A 21,867-nucleotide genomic window follows, 5' to 3' on the forward strand; every position below is an offset into this window, starting at 1 on the left:
TTCTTGCCCAGCTTCAAATATTCCTAGAATAGATGGCTGATTCCTTCTCAGGTCAGTTATAATCTCCTCTAGACTTTCTCTGCCTATCTTTTCATATCTTTACATTAAAAACATTTATTAGGTTTGGTTTTCACATGGAGTGAAATTACTCATACAATTTGCCCCCTTCACCTGCATTAGCTGAAAGATATTACAAGTACTTGGATTTGCAGAAAGGAAGGCCTCTGATCTCTTTCCCTTTCCTTGCCATCTGTGGCTCAAGACTTTTGAGCTACTCCCTAGACTTCTCTCTGAGAATAAAATATATATATTTGTTGCAAATTTCATCACCTTTGTAAGAAAATGAAACATTCCAGTCCCTTTAAAATGTTTAAAATTCAAAACTGCTAGTGATATTATGCATGAGTTTTGTAGTGTCTGAAATGGGGGAGGTGCATTACAGAATAAACATCAATAAAGTTCCTATACCAAATGTAATTGGAAAAATACTGCATGATAAGACAAAGATTGTTATGGAGGGATCATGACTCTTTTGTCAGTGATGAGACTCTTGACTGGCAAATTAATGTAACTATATTAAATGGTAATGTATTCCTTTCTGGTGGACTTAATGTAGCAGTGCTGTTCATACATGTACTTTTTGGGGCATACGTAAAATAGGTCACCAGTTTTTGTGAGAACTGCACAAAGAACCTGAGCCTGGGGAAACTGGGATAATAATGAAAGTGAAGAAAATGAGGTTTATGAGATAAAGCAAAGGAAAGGGACTTTTTGGTCTATAAAAGAAAAAGCTGAGTGAAGATAAAAATGAGAATGTAAGAATTGTTCTAAGAGGAACAGTGATAAGTTGTCCTTCCTCTGGACATGGGGAATTTGGTTTAATTTACAGAAAGGAAAATAGGAGTTTGATGTGAGGAAGATTTCCTGACTGTACAGGCTTTGAAATGCTGCAGAATTCAAAGTGGCTGAGAAACGTCCCTCAGCAGTGTTGGAACAGACACCTGCCAGGGTAGGCTGAGTCTGTTCTTTTACTTGTGGGTATACCTGGAATACAGCGCTGAGTCTGTCTAGACTGTGCTAAGTCAGTTTAATGTATTTTCCCAGTGTTTCAGATAAAAGAACTGACTGGCACGCACATGATTTCTGACTTCAGTTCCTATGCAGCAAACAGGAAATGTCTCCACTTCGTGCAAATGGCAGAAGTGCCAGCTTTTGTTAAAATGAGACTGTCAGGACAAGGGTTTTATGAAGTTCTCTCCACTTATACTGCTGTAAGTTGCTTTCATTTAAATCTCTGGGTAAAAGTGAGCTTGCTGAAAGCAGCTCTGCATTTGATTTACATCATTTGGCTTTAAAAATGATACATTTTTTGTATGCATTGCAAATGATTATGAAATATTTCTGTTCTGCATATGAGGAAAAGCCTAACCTGATACATTTGGCTCTTCCCCTGGAATTTGAGCATGTAATAATCATAATTTCCTTTTTTTCTTTAATTCTGTGTGTATATAGTTTAGATCAATATAGAAAAGTATTTCTCCCCTTCATTTATCTTATACTCAGGACAATATTTTTCTGATTCATTTTACTGAGGGCTTTAAAACCATGCATTTTTCTGTTTGCAGAAAGCTCTGAGTCCCAGGCTTCTTTTGGTGTTTCAAACCTGCATTCCAAGAAACAGCGCAAGAGATAAATATTCAATAATCATTATATGTTTAGTGTTCAGGAATTTGGGATTAAATTCTCCCTTATTGAAGTCAGGTTTTTTAAAGGGGTTAGATTTGATCCTTTCCGAGGATTGAACAGAAAGTAAGTTTTCCTTTTAAGCTTCATTTAACTTAGGCTGAATTATTATAATGCTTGCATATAATCTTGTTAAAGTTCTTCTGAAGTTTTCAGAAGTAGAATGAATGAAATTTCTGGAGTCTGGCCTGCTGTTTCTCCAGAGTGTACCTTCGAATAAAGACAGCTTTTGGAAACACCGAGAACCTAACACAGTTTAGGCTTACCTTCCTTCGAGCTCTGGCAGCCCCAGAGCAAAATCAGACAAGACCAAGAAAATGTCCTTCTCCTCCCACTGTTTCTCAAGCTTTAATCTTTCAGTTCTGCAAGGGGCTTAGGAGCCTGGCCTTGGTCACTATGGAGACTTTGGGATTTGTCACCCATATAAAGTAACACACCCCAGTGCTGTTTGGCATTTCTCTTTTTCAAACCCTGAAAGATTAAAATCCTGATAATTTCCACCATGCCAGAAGAAATGTGCCCTAGGTGGACTTTTCTGGAAGCTGGGAAAGTTCAGTGGAGAAGGCACACTGCATGCTTTCTCTCATTACACTCCTGTTTTAAACATCAGTTACTGACTGTGATTCCGAGAAATGAGACACTGAGGTTAGACATGTGACCTGACCCTCTGCCACTGGTGGTACAAAGTTCAAGTGCTCTTTTCTGGCTGAAATGTCATTTTTGCAGCTGACAGGAGGTGAGTCTCTCCATCTTTAAATTCTAGAAATGAGCCTGCTTTACAAGGTAGATAATATCTGAAAACTGTGAGACTGACAAATATGCTGCAGATTGCCAGGTTGCCAGGTTACAGAAGGTGAAATCCAGGTGGCATTAATGGCACTGGGCCCATTAGTTTTTCTCTCTTATATGTCTGATATGATGGGAAAAGATCTTGATGTCTTAGAAAAAGTTGCTAGTTTTTGCACAGTTAACATTCTTAGGATATGTGTTTTACCAGACCTCATTTCTGCAGTTATCATTCTAATTATTGTTAAATGCAAACAGTCAGAAACTGGCAATAAATGTAACTGTACTGAAAGTTTGTTTCAAGAACCCTCATAGAAACTTCTTGGTTCATTCAACAATGAGATGAGCAGGTTGACTAGCAATAAATCACACTTTTTAAGTGACAGTTGAATATCTTTTATTTGGAATGATACCTCATCAGGCAAGAGTAAAAGGTATCACAGCATTACACTTAAATGATAGACAGAATGATTAATAATGGCTGAAATTTGGAGGTCCTTACTGGGTTTTTGATTCCATGCTCTACTTTAATGGAAGTTTGCCTGAATAAACATCAAGTAACAACTGATTCTGAACCTCAAAATGTGACCCAGTAATACTTACCACTTACGTTGTGCTCTAGACTTCCAGAGTTCCTCTGTGGGTCAAATCTTCAACACAAAGGGGCTATTGAAGTGAGCATGATTTGGTCAATTAACCTGTTAAATCTTTGTGTGCAAGGCAGTCGGAGGCCCACTGTGGTTTTGGAGAGGGGTTACTCAGATCCAGCAATTTACAATATGTTGAGAATCCCATAGGGGTTGTATCCAAGTAAGGGACTTGTTGGACTGCTGCTCCTCATGGAATAAGAAATCATATGGTACTTTTTCAATTGGAAAAACATATTAACATATCTGCTGCTCCAGCTGGAGAGAACAGAGTCATACTGATATATGATAAATTGCATATATTACTTGTATCCATACCATTTGTGAAATATTGTTTTCCCCTCCCGTTGAAACCACAGTAACATGTAGAAAGGATTCTTTATAATGCACCATCCTTGCAGTCTGGAGGAATATTAAGGACTAATCAAAAGTATAAGTCACCAAAGTTGATTACAATACAAACTAGGCCTGATTTCATGCAGGATTTATTAAAGGCAGACAAGGTTGTAGTAGAGAGGCAAAAAGGCTGAAGAGCTGCTATATTTAGCTAAAAAAAACCCTGTACACTTAAGCCAAGAATCCCACGGAGAAGAGATGAAGGGTCAAAGTGACAAAGACAATAGGAAGCACAAACCAAAGAGCGGGAATACTGTTGCTGCATTTCAATCACATTGAAGGCTTCTCTGAGGTGACTTACTGAAGCAAGCTAAGCAGGATTTGGTTAGAGTCAGTTATCTTGAATTGGCCAGCATGCTGATGCTTTCTCCTGATGCTCCCACTCTGAATATAGCCTGTATTTATAGCTGCTGGAGGCTAGTTACTGTGAAAGCACTAGAGGTAGGGCAGTGGTAGGCAAATCACACACATTGCTCAATATGGACCAGGACCGATGTTGACTGGGAAGAGAACTGAACTTTTTTGCCCAAATCAGGTGAAGAGATGTGTGGACACATCCTTTGTTTAAATTACAGCAGCAGACCTATTTTTTCCCCTTCAAAAATCAGCATGACATGATGAGGTTTGTTTTTAATAACCCTTTTGATATCCTTGGTGTGTTGTGGTTCTGAGCAATTACCATGCTGCTTTTCCCTTCATCCAAAGCTTTCTAGAGGCTGATAGCAGCTTCACATATTAATTCCTAGCACCATCCCTGCAGCCAGCTGTGTCATCACAATTGCTCAGCCATTTGACTGTGGTTACTGGTTTGATGAATTACAATCAGTATTTTGATCTCAGAGCAGCTTTGCAACAGCAATGAATGCTGAGCATGACAAATGATATCTTCCTGAACCCACATTTGGCTAACCGTGAGAATTTCATCTTACTCAACCACTATGTAGCTTTCTATCTTGTTAATCACAATTCTTTGATGAGAGGATTGTAGCCAATTGTTGATGTCCCTGGAACAAGTACCAGGACTGCATTTTACTGCACTTTTAAGTCCGACCTTAGATTTGATTCTAAATCTGGTGTTTTCTCCCTTCATAGAGCCATTTTAGAAGAAATATGTATAGGCTTGTCTCTGGGTTGTGTTTTGTTGTTTTGGGCTTTGCTTTTGGAAATGCAGCTGTTGCTTTACGTAACTTAGTTAAAATTAACAACTGATTCCTAGCTTGTTTCATTACAATTCACTACTTCTGGGACTTGAGGTTTGACATTGCACATAGTCAAGTTTGCAATCCTTATTTTACAGCTGTTACTCACAAAAACACAACTGGCATTTGGTGAGGTCCTCTTCATTATTCATTGACCTATACAATAGATGCAGATCTTTAATTTTTCATGGGGAAGATAAAACTTCCGGAATTCTGACACGACTTGAGAGCTACCAAATCTACAAAGTCTGGAGATCTCATAGGTGGCAAGGGTGAACCCTTTAAATACTGAAGCAAGATCTATGCAGTAGAAAATAACAATGAAATTCTCCAGTTGTTCTCTGTGGACATTACCCATCGGTTTGAGATCTCCCTTAGGCATGCCTCCTCTTCTTCAACTTTGTGCTTTCCTAACAAAAGAGTAGATTATGTGGATTAGATTGGCAAAGCTACCATATTTCTTCAGGTAAGTGCAAATTTACTCTGTTTAGAAAGTTATTAGCATTTCTGCTTGATATTTATAGTCTAATTGTATGTGGTGTAGGAGACAGAAGGAAATGCTTTGAAACCCAGCTCCACAGCTACAGCGTTTATTTGTTCACATGGTATATTCTCTTCTGTGGCTCTTGAAGATCTTCTCAACACGAGACGTTCACAAAGATGATACATTATTTTTCACTGTAGTTTATTCAGGCGTTTCAATTGTGCAGCTATACCATTCAGCTTGTGGACTGTAGGGATCAAGGTGAAGTTTCTGAACTGTGCCTGCAAAACAATGTCAGCTGTTACTGTAACACTTACTACTGCCACAGCTAATAAGTGTTGGATGCGGCAGGAGAGCTGTGGGAATGAATGGTGGGGTCTGCATGTAAATTTTCCACTGTTTTTTCCTACACTGAATATCCAGTTTAGAGTTCAAGTGGAGTCATTTCTGCAACCATAAACAATGATGCATACTGAAAAGCTGTGCGCTTTTTTTCACATAAAAAACCTGTTCTACTTCAAAGGGTTTATTTAAAGCTGGGAATCGAATGGCATAGCTGTTGCAGCCTGCAGCTTAGCTCTGTCTAGCTTTCTTTCTGTGCCTTTCTCTGCCTCTTTTCCTGTGAGGAAATTAACTCTTACTTTGCTGTAGACAAAACACAGCTTATATAGTATTTGTGACATAATGGGGGGGAACAGCTAAGTACTTTGTTATTTTGTGGCCAGCTCAGCAAATGATGATAGGAGAGGTTTTACAAGGGGGCACAGGTTGTTCAGGCAACTATGTCTTCTGAGACCTGCATGAGCAAACTACATCGTTGGGTGGAGAAGGCCAACTGGATCTTTCATGATGTTCACACACACTGAACCTCTTCTCCAGGAGACTAAGACCTGCTGCATTCTGCTTCCCCTGCATCCTGTCTTCCCATCGTTCCATTCAGGTTGTTTTCCAGCCTGTTTGTGCCAGAGTTCTGTTTCACCAAGCCTTGCTCATTGTTTCTACGCAGGAATGGTGGGAGAATCTGTATCAGTAGTTTTACTTGTGCAGCTTTACTGCATGGGATTGGTGGAAGAATTCCTTTAATGTGAGAGAAAAACTTTAATTGTTTTTCTTGTGTAGAGCTGGGTGAAGAGCCTGACCCAGCTAGGAGGTGGTTGTTACTTGTTATCCATCTGTAGCATTCTCTCCCTCTGTTCTTTATTCTTTAGCAGTGGACTGTCTGCAGTGTGTTGAGTAAATCAGGAAACGCAGTTCTGATGCCCTAGCAGCTGCCTCCTGCACCAGTTGTCATGTTAGTATTTCTGATATAGTGGGTATACAGATCAGAAGCATAATCATGGCTGGCATGTTACATGGTCTTGACTGCTCCTTACTGTTTTACACACTTTCTTGAGGTACCGTCATTTCATTGTACCGTGCTCTTTCTTCTCAGACATACCATGTCCCGCAGGCAGCAGCACCATCCCGATCCATGCACTTGTTTGTGGGCAATAAAAGAAGATCCAGGTAGTTTTTGGCACGTTTTATCCCAGCAAATGCTTGTTCTGAGTTTTGTTTGATTCTTCTTATTCGTGTTGTACTGTAAACAGCACGATCAGCCTCTTAATGTTCAGTTAGCCTTATGAAAGGACAGCCTTTTGTTCCACCTTGCCTTGTCATTAAATTTCATATCAGATTAAGCTTTTAGGACACAATGCAAAATCTGGCCTCTAATTTCTGTTAAGGTTCTGAATTTGGAAGTCGACTGGCAGTTCTGCTGAGGGACAATGGGGCAGAACAAAATGGTCTTTGCCTTGCTGTCATGGTAATGGCAGTGAAGTGCTGATAAGCAGCAATATGCATCTCTGTGAGTTAACTCCTTACGTGTCCTTCTGGCATAGTGTTCTGGCATAGAATAATACTTTCTTCTAAAATTCTGAAGCCAGCCTAAGGATTTTAATTAATAAGGAATTATATTCTCATATAATACAATGGGTTGCAAATGCAAAATGTTCATTACAGTCTAGAAGGTTTGGGAACCATGGCTACAGAAGTACTGCCTGAATTCTGTTACACACAGTAGGGCACTTGTACAAAGGATGACCCCAAAGTTATGTTGGGGTTTTTAATTATGTGTGTATATATACGTTGCTTTTTCAGTTTTGTCTTCTGTTCTTCTAGTGTCAGCTCTGTCTTTTTTCAGCCCATGAGCTGTTCTTTCTGGTCTTTGACAGTAGTAAGCTGTATTTGTGCATTAAATCAAGAAACTGCACATAGACAAGTGTTGTTCTTGTTTTAGCCAGAGTGCTGTTTTAAGTAGATTTAATTTAGGGTAACTTTCAACAGATGCTATAAGGTGGAGTCCTGCTGGAGGGCTCCCTTCAATCCTTGGTTCTCATAAAGCCTTCCTATGCCGCAAAGGGTGAGGCACTTGCTGAGCTGGGACTCCCTCCTTGTTAAACGGAGGTGCTGCTTTCCTAATGCACAGAGGCATGGGGACACTTTTCTTTCTCTTCTGAGGAATTTGGATTTTACCATGTTGAGCTTCACTTAAGTCTTTTCAGAGATAAATGAACCTGTGCTTGGCATCATTCTGAATTAAACCTTGTTACCTTGGTAATTTCTGAATCATGCTGCTGGTGTATTTTCTGTTATTGTTATTCTCCTTAAGCACACTGATGATTGATCAAACCTTGTTACCCCTTGGTTTTGTGATATCTTTTAGTTTCATCTGTCATTATTATCTACTTTTTACTACTTTAATTCCATGTGTGCTGTGTAGTAACACTGAAGCTGTAATCCTTGCATTTACTGTTTTTTTTTCCAACTTGATTATATGTTTCTCCCTGTTGGCCAACCCTCTTTTCAAATACTGTCAGCCATTTCACTGCATCAACAACAATAACCTCTACTGCCAACTGCAGTAGTTAAAGTATGATTCAGATTTGCTGTTTCCATTATTTACAGTACTTCCCAGGTAAGTTTCGTATTGAATTCCAGATTTTGAAACCATGCTCCAAAGCATTGAACATTTTTGCTCTTCTCTTTTTCCTCCTGGCGAGGATTATCTTGTGCAGATGACTTTTTCTGAGTACCATCCATATGCAAAGCCAGCCCTTGAGAGTAGTCCCTACTTTGCATCCTTCCGTTACACACCTTCTTTCATTACACCAATGTAAGTGTCAGTTAAACTCCCACACATCTCCAGCAGTGGAATACTTGCTATCAGCTTCAGTGCTTAAGGGAAATTGTCTTGATTTGTGTGATTAGTAAATGACATGGTGCTCTTTACCTCAAGACTGTTGTTTGAATTCAGCCTGGCTTATTAGTAGCAGAAAGTAAATTACCATCTATAAACTCACCCAGGCCCTGTGGAAATCTGTTGTAAATTACTGTTATTAGCAGAAAGAAGGACAAGGGATGAAATACCATTTTGTATGCTGCTGAGGACAGAACTCTTATGTAGAAATTGGAATTGCCACACTTGTTGTGGAACACAGAGGTTTTTTTGTTCAGTGGTGTAGGAGAAAGGATTGTAAATAGTTTCTACTAAGCTTCACACTGCAAAATTTGGAAGCAGATCTATATCTTTGTGTGTCAAGTTTCTTCATCTACATCTGTTCTTGGCTCCCACATGAGATTGATCAGGCAGTAGGACTGAATCCACTTTAGGGAAGTGGGACAAGGTTTAGTAAATAAATAAATGAATTAATTAAAAAGTCATGGTGCACAAATTAAACATTCTCACGGAGTTGCAGTATTTGTATACCACATCTTCCAAGCTGCAGTAATTTGCTCACTGGACTACGACACAATATTGAGTTTACATGTGTTAAGAGTTGCAGTGTTGCAAAAGAGAAGGACTTTTTCACTAAATTTTATTCTGTCAGTGTGTTTGCTTTACCATCAACACTGAGATGTGACCTTTGTGTCAAAAGAGCTAGCTCTCACAGCATCTCACTTATTTGTGCCTAGGAAAAATGCACTACTGGTTATAAAATGTGAGTGTGATGTTCAAAAGCTCTCATTTTGCTTATGAATCTGCAGATGTTCTGCTCACAGTATCGAGTCCAAAGAGGGTAGCAATCTGCTAGTGCTACCAGCTAATGGACATTCCTTGTTCTTTTGTTGCTGGGGTTTTGGAGTGGACCAAGCGCTTTTGGAACATAAAGCAGTAAGGTGCTGGAGTCAAGACTGTGGTAGAAGGCCTCTGGGTCACTGAGGGTAGTTTTCCTTACAGGCAAGCAATGCAAGTAGCACTGTGGCTGTTTAGGTCATCCCTGCACTGAGGTTTTTCACAGTCTAATGTCAGGCACCTGACTGGTGATTTTGTGGCTGAAGGCTCCTGTAGAGTCAGTGGGACACCTACAGCTTCTCTGACAACATAAGCACTGAGGCTGCTGGCTTAGGCACCCATGGTGGATGCCTTAAGCTAAATAGTGAGACTAGCCTCCTTAGCCCAGTGTCTAGTCCAACCACAGAACAGAAGTTTACCATGGCTGTGAACTAAAGGACCCATCTCTTCATCTGTTTCCTAGTGCTGAATGCATACCAGCATCCTGAATGCATGGTGGAAGTCATCAAAATATAATATTAATACAGCTTCAGTGTCCAGGAACATTAAGTGTCTAGCTTCAGCATCCTGGAACTGCAAGCTTCTATCAGAAACTCTTCCAGCCAACCACATCCTTTTTGGGGGGTTGGCTGGTGTCACTGAGAGCCACCTCTGTGTCTTTCCCCTCCTTTCTGGATGCCCCCACAGGAGGAGGAAAGCCGTGGTCTCAAACAATCCCATGTATAAGTATAGAATATTTTTTCTTCCTATTCCTTTCCGCTATTGATGAATCGAGAGCTTGTGCAAAAAAGGAACACTGAGGTGGGGGAACTAAAGATATGAAGCCTCATACGTTCACACGCTCTGCTACAGCCCAGACTCTGCTGCTGTGCAGTGTCCCTGTCTGCAGTGCTGGGAAACGCAGTGAGGAAGAGTATGAGGTTACACACCCTGTATGTTGCTTGAGCAAGAATGGGGGCTGAAGTCAGAGTCAGAATCCCAGGACCTGATACATCATGGTGTATTGTTAGCTGTGTTTGTTTTGGGAGGGGTTGGCAATTTTTCTTCTAGGTTTTTGTCTCTCTATTTAATTATCCTTTTCATTACTGATTTCCTGACTTAATCTGAATGTGCATAAATCTCCACCATAGATTTATCATCTCTATAGAAAGCGCTTTCAGAGTGGTTGTGCAGCTTCCCAGAAAAGGGACACTGTTGGCAAATGAAGCTTTCAGATTCAACAATAAGCCTACTATTATGCTGATTTTTGCCAAGCTTTCCCTCACTTCTTTCCCATTTACTACAAGAGAGAGCTCAAGGCTTCTTTTGGTTTGTTTTCAAGCTTCAGTCATTCTTAAGTGTTTACCACCCTACTCAAGTCCACTCACTCTGAAACATCAGGCACCACAAGATACTGCTGCATTGCTTCTGGAATCAGAAAACATTCAGGTTCTTTTTCCCATTGCATGTTTCATTGAAGGTTCTAAACAGCTTGTTTGCCAATCTTTACAAATAAAAATCTTTCTTGGAATACTGTACTTTGTCACAGTCATTTGAGGACATTTTGTTTTTTAACCAAATGTAAGATCTCAAAGCAGCAGTTGAAATTATCTTCAGTATAAATAATCTCATTGCAAAACAGATTTTTGTTTATATAGTATGTAGTCTGCATGCCCATAACCATTTAATCAAATTCAGGCTTTGTCTAAGCAAACATAATGGCCATTAACTTACATGTGAGTTGTGAATTATCCTTTCTGAATTTGACTTGTAGCTTTCAGAGCTAAAAAAAGCTGTCTTCCTTGACTTCTTTGCTTGGGATCACACATGTAAATGCAAGGGCTTTTTCTAATATATCTCCGAATGTTGAATACATCTTTCTGCTGATAACATAGCAAGACAAGCTCAAGATTTTTGGTCTATTGTGACTGACTGTCAGAATCTTTACAGTTGTCATGAATCTTCTTTTTCTTCTTTCTGTGTTGATATTCTGTATAATGCTCTCTGTGACTCCACACAAGTCCCTTGAAAGGACCTTCTGTCTTTGCTTGGCAGCTTGCTCCTAAGCCAAGCATGTAAACATCTATCTCCTGAAGACATATCCCTGTTAATCACTTCTGGTGCTTCTCTTTGAACTTTTTTCTGTTGACACTGCAGTTTTTAACTGCAGTTAACAAAAGCCAGGATAAAATGTTATTATCAGTCCTTCTCCTGGCTTAAAAGAGCTATGTTACGTTCATGCCCCAGATTAGCAGCTGCTATACAACATGAGCTATGTAATTTGCTGTTTTCCATATCTTCACCCTCAGATCTGTTGCCAGACCACTGTGACTGTACCAGTTTATTTCCAAATTCCTGTGTTGAATCAATTTTCCCCTCTGGCAAGCCAGAAACAATTTTGTGCCAGGGGAATTTCAACTGATTTAATTTGTTGCCAATTAACAAACTTTTAATCACTGATTCTGGTATTGAAACCGACAAACAAATGTATGCTTAGAGCGATGCACCTCAGCTCCCCTCCACATGCCTCTCCTCCCTGCTCTGTCATCTCCAGTCCTGTCACTGCACATGGCACCCAGTCCCTTTGGGGGGCCAATGGGCCTCACCAAATAGGTGAGGTGAGGCTTTGTAGCTAGTGCATTGAGCAGGACTTAGAAGACCTGTATTATTTCCGCAGCTGGGAAGCTCCCTGCACCATTTATTTCTGTGCTGCTGTCTCTTATCTCTAGGGCATGAAAAAAAGCAGTGACCCGCTTTGGGCAGTACTGTGAAACTGACTGCCGAGAAGCAGTCCAAGAGGACATGGTGTTATTGATGTAACTGAAGCCTGGGAGTCTGGCAGTCTTGTGGGAACAGTAGGTGTTTGAAAAAGCAAGGAGATTAGAACAATTGCATAGGGATATATTTTATTACTTTGCCTTCAGTTGTTTTTTCTTGCATCCCTAGCCCCAATAGCAATTAAGTGGCACCAGACATAACCCCATGTCTGTGTGGCAGTGTGTTCTTTTCCTTTAGAAACAGTGAATTTACAGTGGTTGTGTTGTGACATCCCTCTGGATTACTGCAGCTCATTATCTCTCGTTAGAATATGACATGTCAGTTTTCAAGGTCCTTTTCAGGACAGGTCACTAGCTGCTGGAGCATCAATATCAACTAGATCTCAGTTAAAAAAATCTTTACGGAAAAGGGGGGGGGGGGGTGGTATTTTTAGCCCAGATCATTTCAATGGTCTGGTCTGCAGGGAACTTTCATGAACTGAGTAGAATAACAGATCACAGTGCATGGATGGAGGCTGGGAGGTTGCAAGAGAGCAAGAAATCACTAAGGCACCTTTACTGCCAAAGTTACTGCATTGTGCAGCTACACCTGGAGTATCTCATAATCTCTGTCATATACACTGAGTTTTGGAAATTCCTCTCTTCTCTGTGATCACATCAGAAATACAACCATGGTTGCATAGGAAATACTGTGTACTGAGGATTTAAGGCAAAATCCAAAGTCAGTGCTCTGACCAGGCCACCTCACTTCTAATACAGTGCAAAGGTTCCAGCTGGGATGTCTGATTGTTGCTGATTATCACTTTACATTTATCAGTGAATAACCTCTGCAGAGGAACTGAACACGTGTTGGCCATAAGGTTCATACTGCTATTTGGCATAAACTCTGGGCAGCTGGTGTCCTCTTTTTGAAAATGTGGGCTCACCATACAGCCAAATAAACTGCAAGTCAACATGGATTTGCACATTTGCTGCAAAATTTAAGAAGCTGGTGGAGCCTTTAAGAAACTAAAACTGCTTCCATACTAATGGAGAATCTCTGCACCTTGTCTGGAGATCAGCTTCTAGATATTGGCCCTTTATTCCCTACAAAAACATTGGCAGATGTTGCATCAGTCTCTGTAGGAAGGGCTCCTGTTTCCTGAAGATTTGTTTGAAGCAGCCATTCATGATCCTCTCTGCGGAATATTCATGATCCCTTCTATGTTCCCATTCCAGCCTCTGCGTTCAGTTTCTGTGGATGGCAGCTTCCTTGTGCCAGCTTTTGCATGCACCTGCAGGCTTCCCAAAGCTGTTATTCCTTCTCTGTTTACAGCTTAGCCTAGTACTTAGTGTTTTCCTCACTTGTGTTTAGTACCTAGACAATTCACTCCCAAAACTGTCCAAATTATACCATTTCTCATCAACAGTGCTGGATAAAAAAGCCACAAACAGGAATGGATTTCAGTGTACAGAGGGTACAAGGACTTTAGTGGAAAATACATGACAAGTAGACCACTTGATTTTTGTTTAGCTTTCTAAATAAATTTACAGTTCATCTTAAATAATTAAGTCGCTATGTTTTCAAAAGTCAAAAGTAAAGATACAGAATGAAGTTGCAGCTCAGGTTTTTCTTCCCGCTATGCTGTCACACAAAAATCTACGCTATTTCTGGCTGTTCTTATTTTTAGATTGCTCTTCATATACCATCTACCGTCATTGAAATTAATGAGAAAATAAAAGGAGTGACCTTTGCCTGAGCACATACAGTTTATGCATGAGCTAAACAGCAGGATCCTTTTTCATTCTTCTTTTTCCCACATTCTCTTTCTTCCTGCTCTCCCCCATCCAAACATAATTTGTAAAGCCTTTAAAGCCTTTCGTCCTATGTGTTTCCACTGTGTTTCTTTAGAGGTGTCTCAGGTCCATGATTCACATCTATTGTCTTGTACTGAAAGGTCAGCAGCACCCTTGTTTTATGAATATAATGCACTGTTCTCTTGAACTTGAGAATCATTTCCAGAACTCCCAGGCAAAATACAGCTCAGGTTGTGGATACACACCAGCAATGCTATAAAGAGCACTCTCAGAACACAAATGTAACCGTGGACATTCAAAGTTACGTTAAGGCAAACCAACATTTAGTGAAGTTCTGAATAGTTTGGAAGACATGACTCCAAATCAGGTTAATTCTGAACCTGTGGCTTCACTATAACTTGACTATCTAATTCATGCCCAGCTTTCTGCAGTAGGTGGATGAGTCCATTTAACAGATACTCATCCCATGAAGCCGCTGCAGCTGAATAGAGTAGAAACTGCCTGGCGAGGTTCACTTCGGCACCACCATCAGAGAGAATTGTGTGTCTATCACACTTAGGTGGTTTTGTGCCAGCCTGCTTGCCCACCATGGGGAAATGCTGCCGGCTCTGCCTCGTTCTCAGCATGGGTTGGCTGTGGACTTGGTGTAAATCTCACCTTGAATTATTTTCCGTGCTGCAGTTTGTGAATCCTTGGTTGAAAATAATAAGAACCAAGTGCTGCCTTCCGCCCGTGCTTGAAGGTGGAAGAAGTTAGTTTTCAGGCTGAAGGTGTGGAGTTCAGGTAAAGGTGTGTTATGGCTGGAAGAGTCATCTTTGCATTAGCAGGAAAAGAGGTATGAAGTTATTTTGTTGGGAAATGCTATGATTTTTCCAGGCCTTGTGGCTCTCAAAAATGAGAGCTGACGTGTTTGGTGAAGGGAAATGCTGATTGATGGTGTAAGACACCAATACTGATAGTAAATCCGGATTGTTTATGGAAAATGTGCTGATTTTTTTAGTTCCAAGTGTGTGGTTGTACCCTCACATTCTAGTGTTTAAGTGGATAGGTATTTATTAATCTTTAGCCTCGTGTTAACCGTGCCTGTGTATTTTCTTTGGAGCTTTTCGGTCGTATTTTAAAACGATTACTGAAAACGTTACCGGTATGTTTTTATGTTCCGGTTGTTTGCCAAGTGTATTCACAGGTAGGAAGGCTCATAGGTTAGCGAGGATTTATGTTGCCTGTTTCCTCTTGCTTACTGAGGAGGTCTTGAACAGTCTTTACATGAGCACTACCGGTGTCGCTGCACGTCCCGGACACCCATCTGTACGTGGCAAGAGGGGCACACATACGCTATGGTCCCGCTGCAGGAAATGCTCTCCCCGCCCGGCACCCGCGAAGCGCACGACACGCTGTTGGAGCCGTGCTTCGGGCAGGTCCCGGTCCCGGTCCCGGTCCCGGTCCCGGTCCCGACGGAGCACCCCGGCCACGCCGCCGCCCTTGCAGTGAGCGCCATCCGCTCCGCCATTACTGAGGCGGGCCTGGGGCGGTGCGCGCGTGCAGGGGCGGGGCAGGGGGGGGGCGGGGCGGGGTGCTAGGCGTGTCCCCACGAGCCGGCGGCAGTACCACAGCCGCGATTCGCAGCCGGTCGCCGCGGTTCCGGAGCTTCGGCACCGGCCTCGCTGCGGCCCGGCCGATAACCGGTAAGGCACCGTTCTGCTCCCTCCTCGCTTCCTTTCTCCTTCTCTGCACCTGCGCGGGCCCGCCGGGAGTTTCCTGCCGGGGGGTGCCGGGCGGGTGGGGCGGTTGCTGTGGTGCCGCGCGGCGCCCGCCCGCTACTCTAACGCTTCGGGTCCCGGCGCCGCGCAGGGAGCCCCTCCTGGTGGCACGGGGACGGCAGCGGGGCCGTTTGCGGCCGCTGGGGCTCCGCCCGGCGTGCGCTGGGACCGGTTCGTCGCGGCTTTCCGGCGCTCCGCCAGCCCCCCGGCGCCGCCGGAGCCGAAACTGGGCTGTGGTGTGCGAGGCTATTCAGTAACAGCCTTGGTCATAAATGATTAACTGCGCACCCGGGGAACGGGGAGCCTGGGCTTTCCGGACGCAGCCGTTTATCCCCGGCTGTCTTGGCGGCCAGACGCGCTGAGCCAGCGGTACGTTTGTTCCTGAAATGCCGCCTTACTTTTTTGCATGGGCTGTGAAACGCTGCTGCGAGTGCTGACATACCACAAGGCAGGGACGAAGGTTGCTGTGCCCTAGTTGCTGTTTCTGCACAAATCCAGTCGTTTGAGGGTTTGTTTTATTAGCACGAAGGTGAAAGACCGCTGAGGTGATAAGGGAAGTTTGCTTTTGCGCGTGTTTTTTAGTTTGGGTTTTTTTTTCCCTTGTGTGTGTGTGCATGTGGGGTTTTTTTTGGCATTCCTTTTTTACTGTGCATGAGACATTTAATCATTAGGCGTGGAAATCTTTGATAAGCAGTGGCAGCTGGCAGTATTCTTTTATTCTCAATTAGAGTGCAATGCTTCCTTTGTTGAGCTGTAAACGAATAGTGTAGGTTTCTTCCCCACCCTCAGCCTCATCATCCTGAGATGTGAATCACTTGTATCTGCAGATTTATCTTCTTGAGGAGAGCTGAGAGGCACCACAGCAAATCCATCTTTTTCATTCCAGGACACACTCCACTGGACTGATTTAGTTGATTCCACCTTGAAAAATATGCTTCAAGGCAACTAATGATCTTCTGTGGGGATTCTTTTCTGTTAATTTTTAAATTTGGGTTGCTGGTTTCTGTGTGATTCATCTTTCTTCTATTTCTTTGAGCTTCTGATAGTCAGATTTTCCAAAATGTGATGATTCAAGGAAGGTGAACTGCAAACTTTTTATGCAGCAAAAGTCTGCTGCATACAGAATGTCAGGGTTAACTAGAAACGTATTTGCACTGGCCATGAAAGAAATCCCGGGTGGTAACCTGTTGAATGCCACTAACTAGAGTCTTCAAGCTGCTGTGAGCAGGGCACTGCGCCCTTGCCACAATTGTTTCTGTGAATGTGGTGAAACCGTGTAAATGCAGAATAATTTCCAGGTCAGAACAGGTTGATGCATTTGGTGAGGCGCCATCACAACCTGCTGGAGCTGAATGCTGCAGCTCGACTGAGTGCTCGCCCATTAATTGTGTTATGGGAGTTGAAGGAGTTTGGCCCTTCAGGAGAGCAGCAGGATCTGTTAAATGTAATGAGACACTAATCAAGATAAGGTTAGTACTGTGTCAGGTGCTGTATAAACATGTCGGAAGGTAAGGTCACAACTCTGGGAAGCTTACGATGTAAGAAAGTGTTATGATTAAGTAAATTAAGTACCCTTCAAAATGTTCTCAGGGTTATTCTGAAGTGAAGGGTCTGTTTCCACAGTCCTTATGCCCAGGCAGGTGTCTGAGAAGGAACATGTGCCTAAGAGTTACTGTTTTGTCTGACCTACTGTAATAAGCTTAAAAATTGAACACAATCATTTCCTAAGTACTTTATATGTTGAGGGAAGTTTGGTTCTGAATGTAGATCAGTTATTCTTATTTAGTCCTTCTTGCTCAAAGAAATGGAAATGAGGCTAATGTCAGGACACCTTTCTGCCATTTCCTGAATTTTAAGGAAATACCTGTCCAGTACCAAAATCAGTTTAGGCCTATTTTGAAGAGAAAGCACAACAACATTTCAGTGGCCTTCAGTGTGTTTTATATCTTCTCTGAGTTTTCTTCTGGCAATGGTAGAAGCACCAAAGCTGTGCCTGTCAGCAGTTGTAGGCAACCTGTGCTTGGTATTAACTTCCCTAGGCTGTTGTATTCATGGTCCTTTTCACCCACATGTGTTGCCCCTGTTGCCACTCTGGGAACTGCTTTTCCTAGTATCTTTTCAGGGCCTGTGTCTTAGAGGTCTTTAGTCACTGTTAAGTAATGTTAGTCATGCAGAAAACAAAATCTTCAATCATTTTCTCAAAACAATCTGGTGTGGTGCTTTACACATCTGAAGAGAAGGTCAAACTCCATTTATCGCTGCTCACTGGAGGATAAAACTGTGCAACAATTTGGAGCAGAGGACCCAGGGACAGTAAGGCTTTGCGTAAAGATCAAGGGAAGAAAAATAACTAATAGTTAACTGTTAATTTTAGTTAACTTGTAGGTGATATTAGGGATATTACTGTCTGTGTTACTCTGGGGAAATATGTCTCCTCTGATGTTACTCTGCACTGTTTCAGTCCTACAGTTTCTTTCTTTCTACCTTTTCTTCCTTCATGTGCTTCACCAGCTTTCTCACTTTTTTTCTTCTTCATGTACAAGAATGAACAGTGCTGAGATAGTTAACTTTGATAGCAGGCACCTTCCCTGCTAATAGTTGTTTCGAAGCAACACTTCGTAGCATTATTTTATCAAAGAATTTGGCTCTTCACTGAGACTAGCAGGTGGCTGTGCAGTTCATGTCTTTTTGCTCCACTTGTTTCTGAGTCTTGACCTTCAAGAAGGTGGTGGAACATTGTTATGCCTCTGCATTTGCAAGATCCTCTGTATAGTCCTGAGGACCTCTGGAGAACTGTATGTTCATGTTTTACAGAGTTTGAGATGATGGGTGCATAGTTACCTTGTATTACTTCCAATACGTATTTGAAAGGGGCATCGTGGGCAATTCCCACAGCAATGATTTTGGCCCTGGTAGTGCTTGTCTTGTAGCATGCTAAAGACCAGCTCCTTGGCAGATTAATTTGATGGGGTAATCAGAAGAACTAAATCCAGCTCGTACCTTGACCAATGGTGTGTGCAAAATACATTGCTTTTATTTTGGGAGGAGTTGTGGCAGCACAAGGGATATAAATTCAGGGATGCAGAGAGAAGCTGGAGAGTGGAAACTGATATTTTTTGACTGTTTAGTTTCACAGTCTGTGGGTGGAACAGACGGGTGTCGAGGGCAAGTCTGACAGCTGTGACTTTTCTTTCTGAGTGGAAGTAGAGTAATTCCCTAGTTCTGGATATGGATTAGAAGAAATCTGGTTTTGGTTATTAGCCCCCACTGTCTTTCCTGCTGAAAGTTTGTCCATGTGAAGCTTGTTTAGAAACTCCATAATGAAATCCTGTGTGCAAATCTCATTTTGGGTGTGTGCATTTGTGTGTAAAACCTGAGAAATGAAAATGTGATTGGGGCAATTGGAGAAGTAAAACATTACTTCTGAGAAGTTGTCAGCAGATGTAAGCTACTCATTTTTTTTTTTTTTTTGGAAGATATTTCAGAAGGAGACTTCAAAATTCAAGAGTCAGATGTTGGTTTCTCAATGTAAGAAATGACTTCTTGTTGAGTAGGCCACCGTATACTTTATGGGTGATGGCTCTATTACTCAGTTACTAAAGTCATTATTAAGCAACAGTGACAGTGCTTTCACTTATTCTTCCAGTGCAATTATACTTTCACTAGAACTTGTACCAAAAATGTTTCTGACAATTTTTTTGTTTAGACAAGGCAAATAGTGCTGCAGACCGTAATTGGGGTTTTGGAATAAAGTCAAAACTGCATGTGTTTTAAACGTCTTGTAAACAACAGTAATACAGAATCCCTCCCCATCTTTTTGTAATATGAATTAGAGACTAATCTAAAAATATGCTTTGCATATACATAGCAGGAAAGGACTGTGGCATAACATTTCCAAAGCTTGTTCTTTTCTTGGTTTACTCTTAGCTGAAGGTATACCGTTTCTTCAAAAACCATGAGTTACAAATGAATTTACAGTACTTTGTGACTCCTTGTCCTTTTCCTTCAGACAAAAGGCCCTTTCAATCCATTGTGGAGCAGTCACTGATTTTCATGTGGTCATTCAAGAAAAGGATAGTGATTTGCCTTCATAATAGGCCTTTCAGTACTCTCTCTAGTGGTTTGTTGACTGAAAAAAATGCCTATGGCTGTGTGCTGTGTCCAGTGTTTAAATTACTGATGAATCTAATTTCCCAAGTGTTGAAAAGTTAAGAGTTCAAATGGCAAGGAAGCCTCACCTGTTTGTGAAGACCAGTGTGCTGCTGCTCAGAGTTGAGGACAGATTTTGCCCTCTGTAAACTTGATACAGTTTTACGTTCACTGCTTGAAGGTCTGCTCTATTTATTTCATTTTTTTTTAAGAAACCTGGTGTTTCTAGGAGCTGTGCTTCTAAGAGGGCTGATGCAATGTTATCTGTTTGTGCTGTGCATGGCCAAGATGACTGAGTGAGATTTCTTGGGAGGTGTCTTATCCTCGAAAGCTGTGGGTGTGTTTTGAGTTAGCATTAAAGAAGCTGCTGTCACTGTTGTGTTTACAGCACAGTCTCACCGTGGAGTTATCCTTCTGTGCTGGTAAGGCCAACCTGCCTGGCAGCATTCAAAATAAACACCCCACAGTTGGGGCAGGTAGGCTGGTGTTTGTTGTTCCAACGTTATGCAAAATCCATGCATGGATTTATGATGTTTGACCTGAATCTTTCTTGGAACAGTACCAGAAGATGTTTGTGGTATGAGACATTTCTGAATGATGGTAGATCTTCAGGATCCCGGTTGATCTTGTTAGAAACCTGTGCAGATCTTGAAGGTTCAGTGCAGGAGTGTGTGTCTGAGTACTCTGTGGTATTTTGTGGCTTTTATTGCTGAAGACTGATGCATGTTGACAGCTCATGGGGTTGGCACATCAGGAGTTAAGGCTTTCTTGCTGGTTTAGGTACAACTGCCAAGAAAGAGTATTTGGGTTCTGGATGACTCTAAGCTCAAGCAGGTACTCAAATGGTCATTTCAGACTGAATCACTTTTAGTAGTATATAAAAACAGCTTTCAGTATGTACTGACCTACACACATCCAATTCATGGCTTTCACTTCTGCACTACACTTAAACTATCTGCTTATAGTGTTTAAATTACAGTGCTGTGTATGGTTTTCAGTATAAAATTAAATGCAATAAAAACCTTGCATGTGCTGTCTGGGTGTGGTGGTACTTCTGGGTGGGAATGTTTCAAAGACCGTGCTTTATGCTAGTGTTGGAAAAACCTGCAAATCCCAAAATGTCATTACTACGGGACTTCCTTCTGTGTTGATGCAGGGGAATAACTATCTTGTGCAGTAATACTAGCTTGCACAGATTTTGATTTAATGATCTTTACAACTCTGAATGAAATGTTGCCTTTTCTGTAAGTTTGTTTTCCAATAATAACTTAGTGCTGGCTAGAAATTGTTTTGAGTTGGCTGCTTTTTAAGCTGCTGGCATGAAGTTGTGCTTTGGTGTTTAAGATCAGAGCTTGTGCTCCTTGTTCTGAAGTTGATGAGGAGAGGGATGATGTGGACGTAGACTGCTTGCACAGCATCCTTCTGTTCCTGCAGCTCCTGAGGTTTTCCGTGCACTGCAGCCACTTTGTTACTAGAGTGAAAGAAGAAAACCTACTTCTCATTAAAATCTTAAAAGAACTAGGGGGTTGCTTCCTCCACAATAGCCAAATTATGTTGTGTACAAATGCAGTGGGAGCCAGAAACGATTAGATGATTCCTTTGGCCAACAGAGAAGCAGCTGTTCCAAAAAAGATTCAGTCTATCTTAGGTCTATTTGCCAATGGTGCTCTGAAGAGGTCTGCAGTGTGAGGCAAATATAGATGAACTAGAGCAGCTCCTGTGTAAAGAGAGTCTGAAGGCTTGTAGTAGCAAAGAGAGTAAAACATGGTGGTTGGAAGGAGCCTTGGTGAGAGAAGAAGGTCAGAGAAGATCCCATGGGCTAGAAGGAGCTCTGGCAGTAGGAAGACACAAGGCTTTTGCTTTGGTCTGTTTAGATACCCAAGTGTGAAAGAGGAAGCTTGTGAGGTGAGGGGGGGAAAGGAGGGAATTGCAATATTTTCTGTGATGCTAATATAAAATCAGGGCTTCCCTGGCCCCAGTGGGGTTTTCCTCAGGTTTGGCCATTTGGTTAAAGAACTGATGGAAATGGTGGGCTTTCTGCAGTTCATATGTTACTGATTTACAGCCACATTCTGTTATGCACTTATGTCCACTGA

The 21,867-nt window shown here is 41.8% G+C and overlaps 1 protein-coding gene across 1 annotated transcript in view; it reads left to right on the forward strand.

The window, feature by feature from the left end:
- Positions 1-15,525: 15,525 nt before the first annotated feature.
- Positions 15,526-21,867, forward strand: part of SPATS2L (spermatogenesis associated serine rich 2 like) — an 86,273-nt gene continuing 79,931 nt past the window's right edge. Inside the window, exon 1 of the mRNA XM_061377575.1 lies at positions 15,526-15,547. The gene's annotated coding sequence lies outside the window, so the exon portion shown is untranslated. The remainder of the gene's footprint in view (positions 15,548-21,867) is intronic.

This window comes from Neopsephotus bourkii, unplaced genomic scaffold, assembly GCF_033783945.1.
Source record: "Neopsephotus bourkii isolate Nb327-2 ecotype Australia unplaced genomic scaffold, CSIRO-AGI_Nbou_v1 NB_196, whole genome shotgun sequence".
NCBI classification, from domain to species: Eukaryota; Metazoa; Chordata; class Aves; order Psittaciformes; family Psittacidae; genus Neopsephotus; species Neopsephotus bourkii.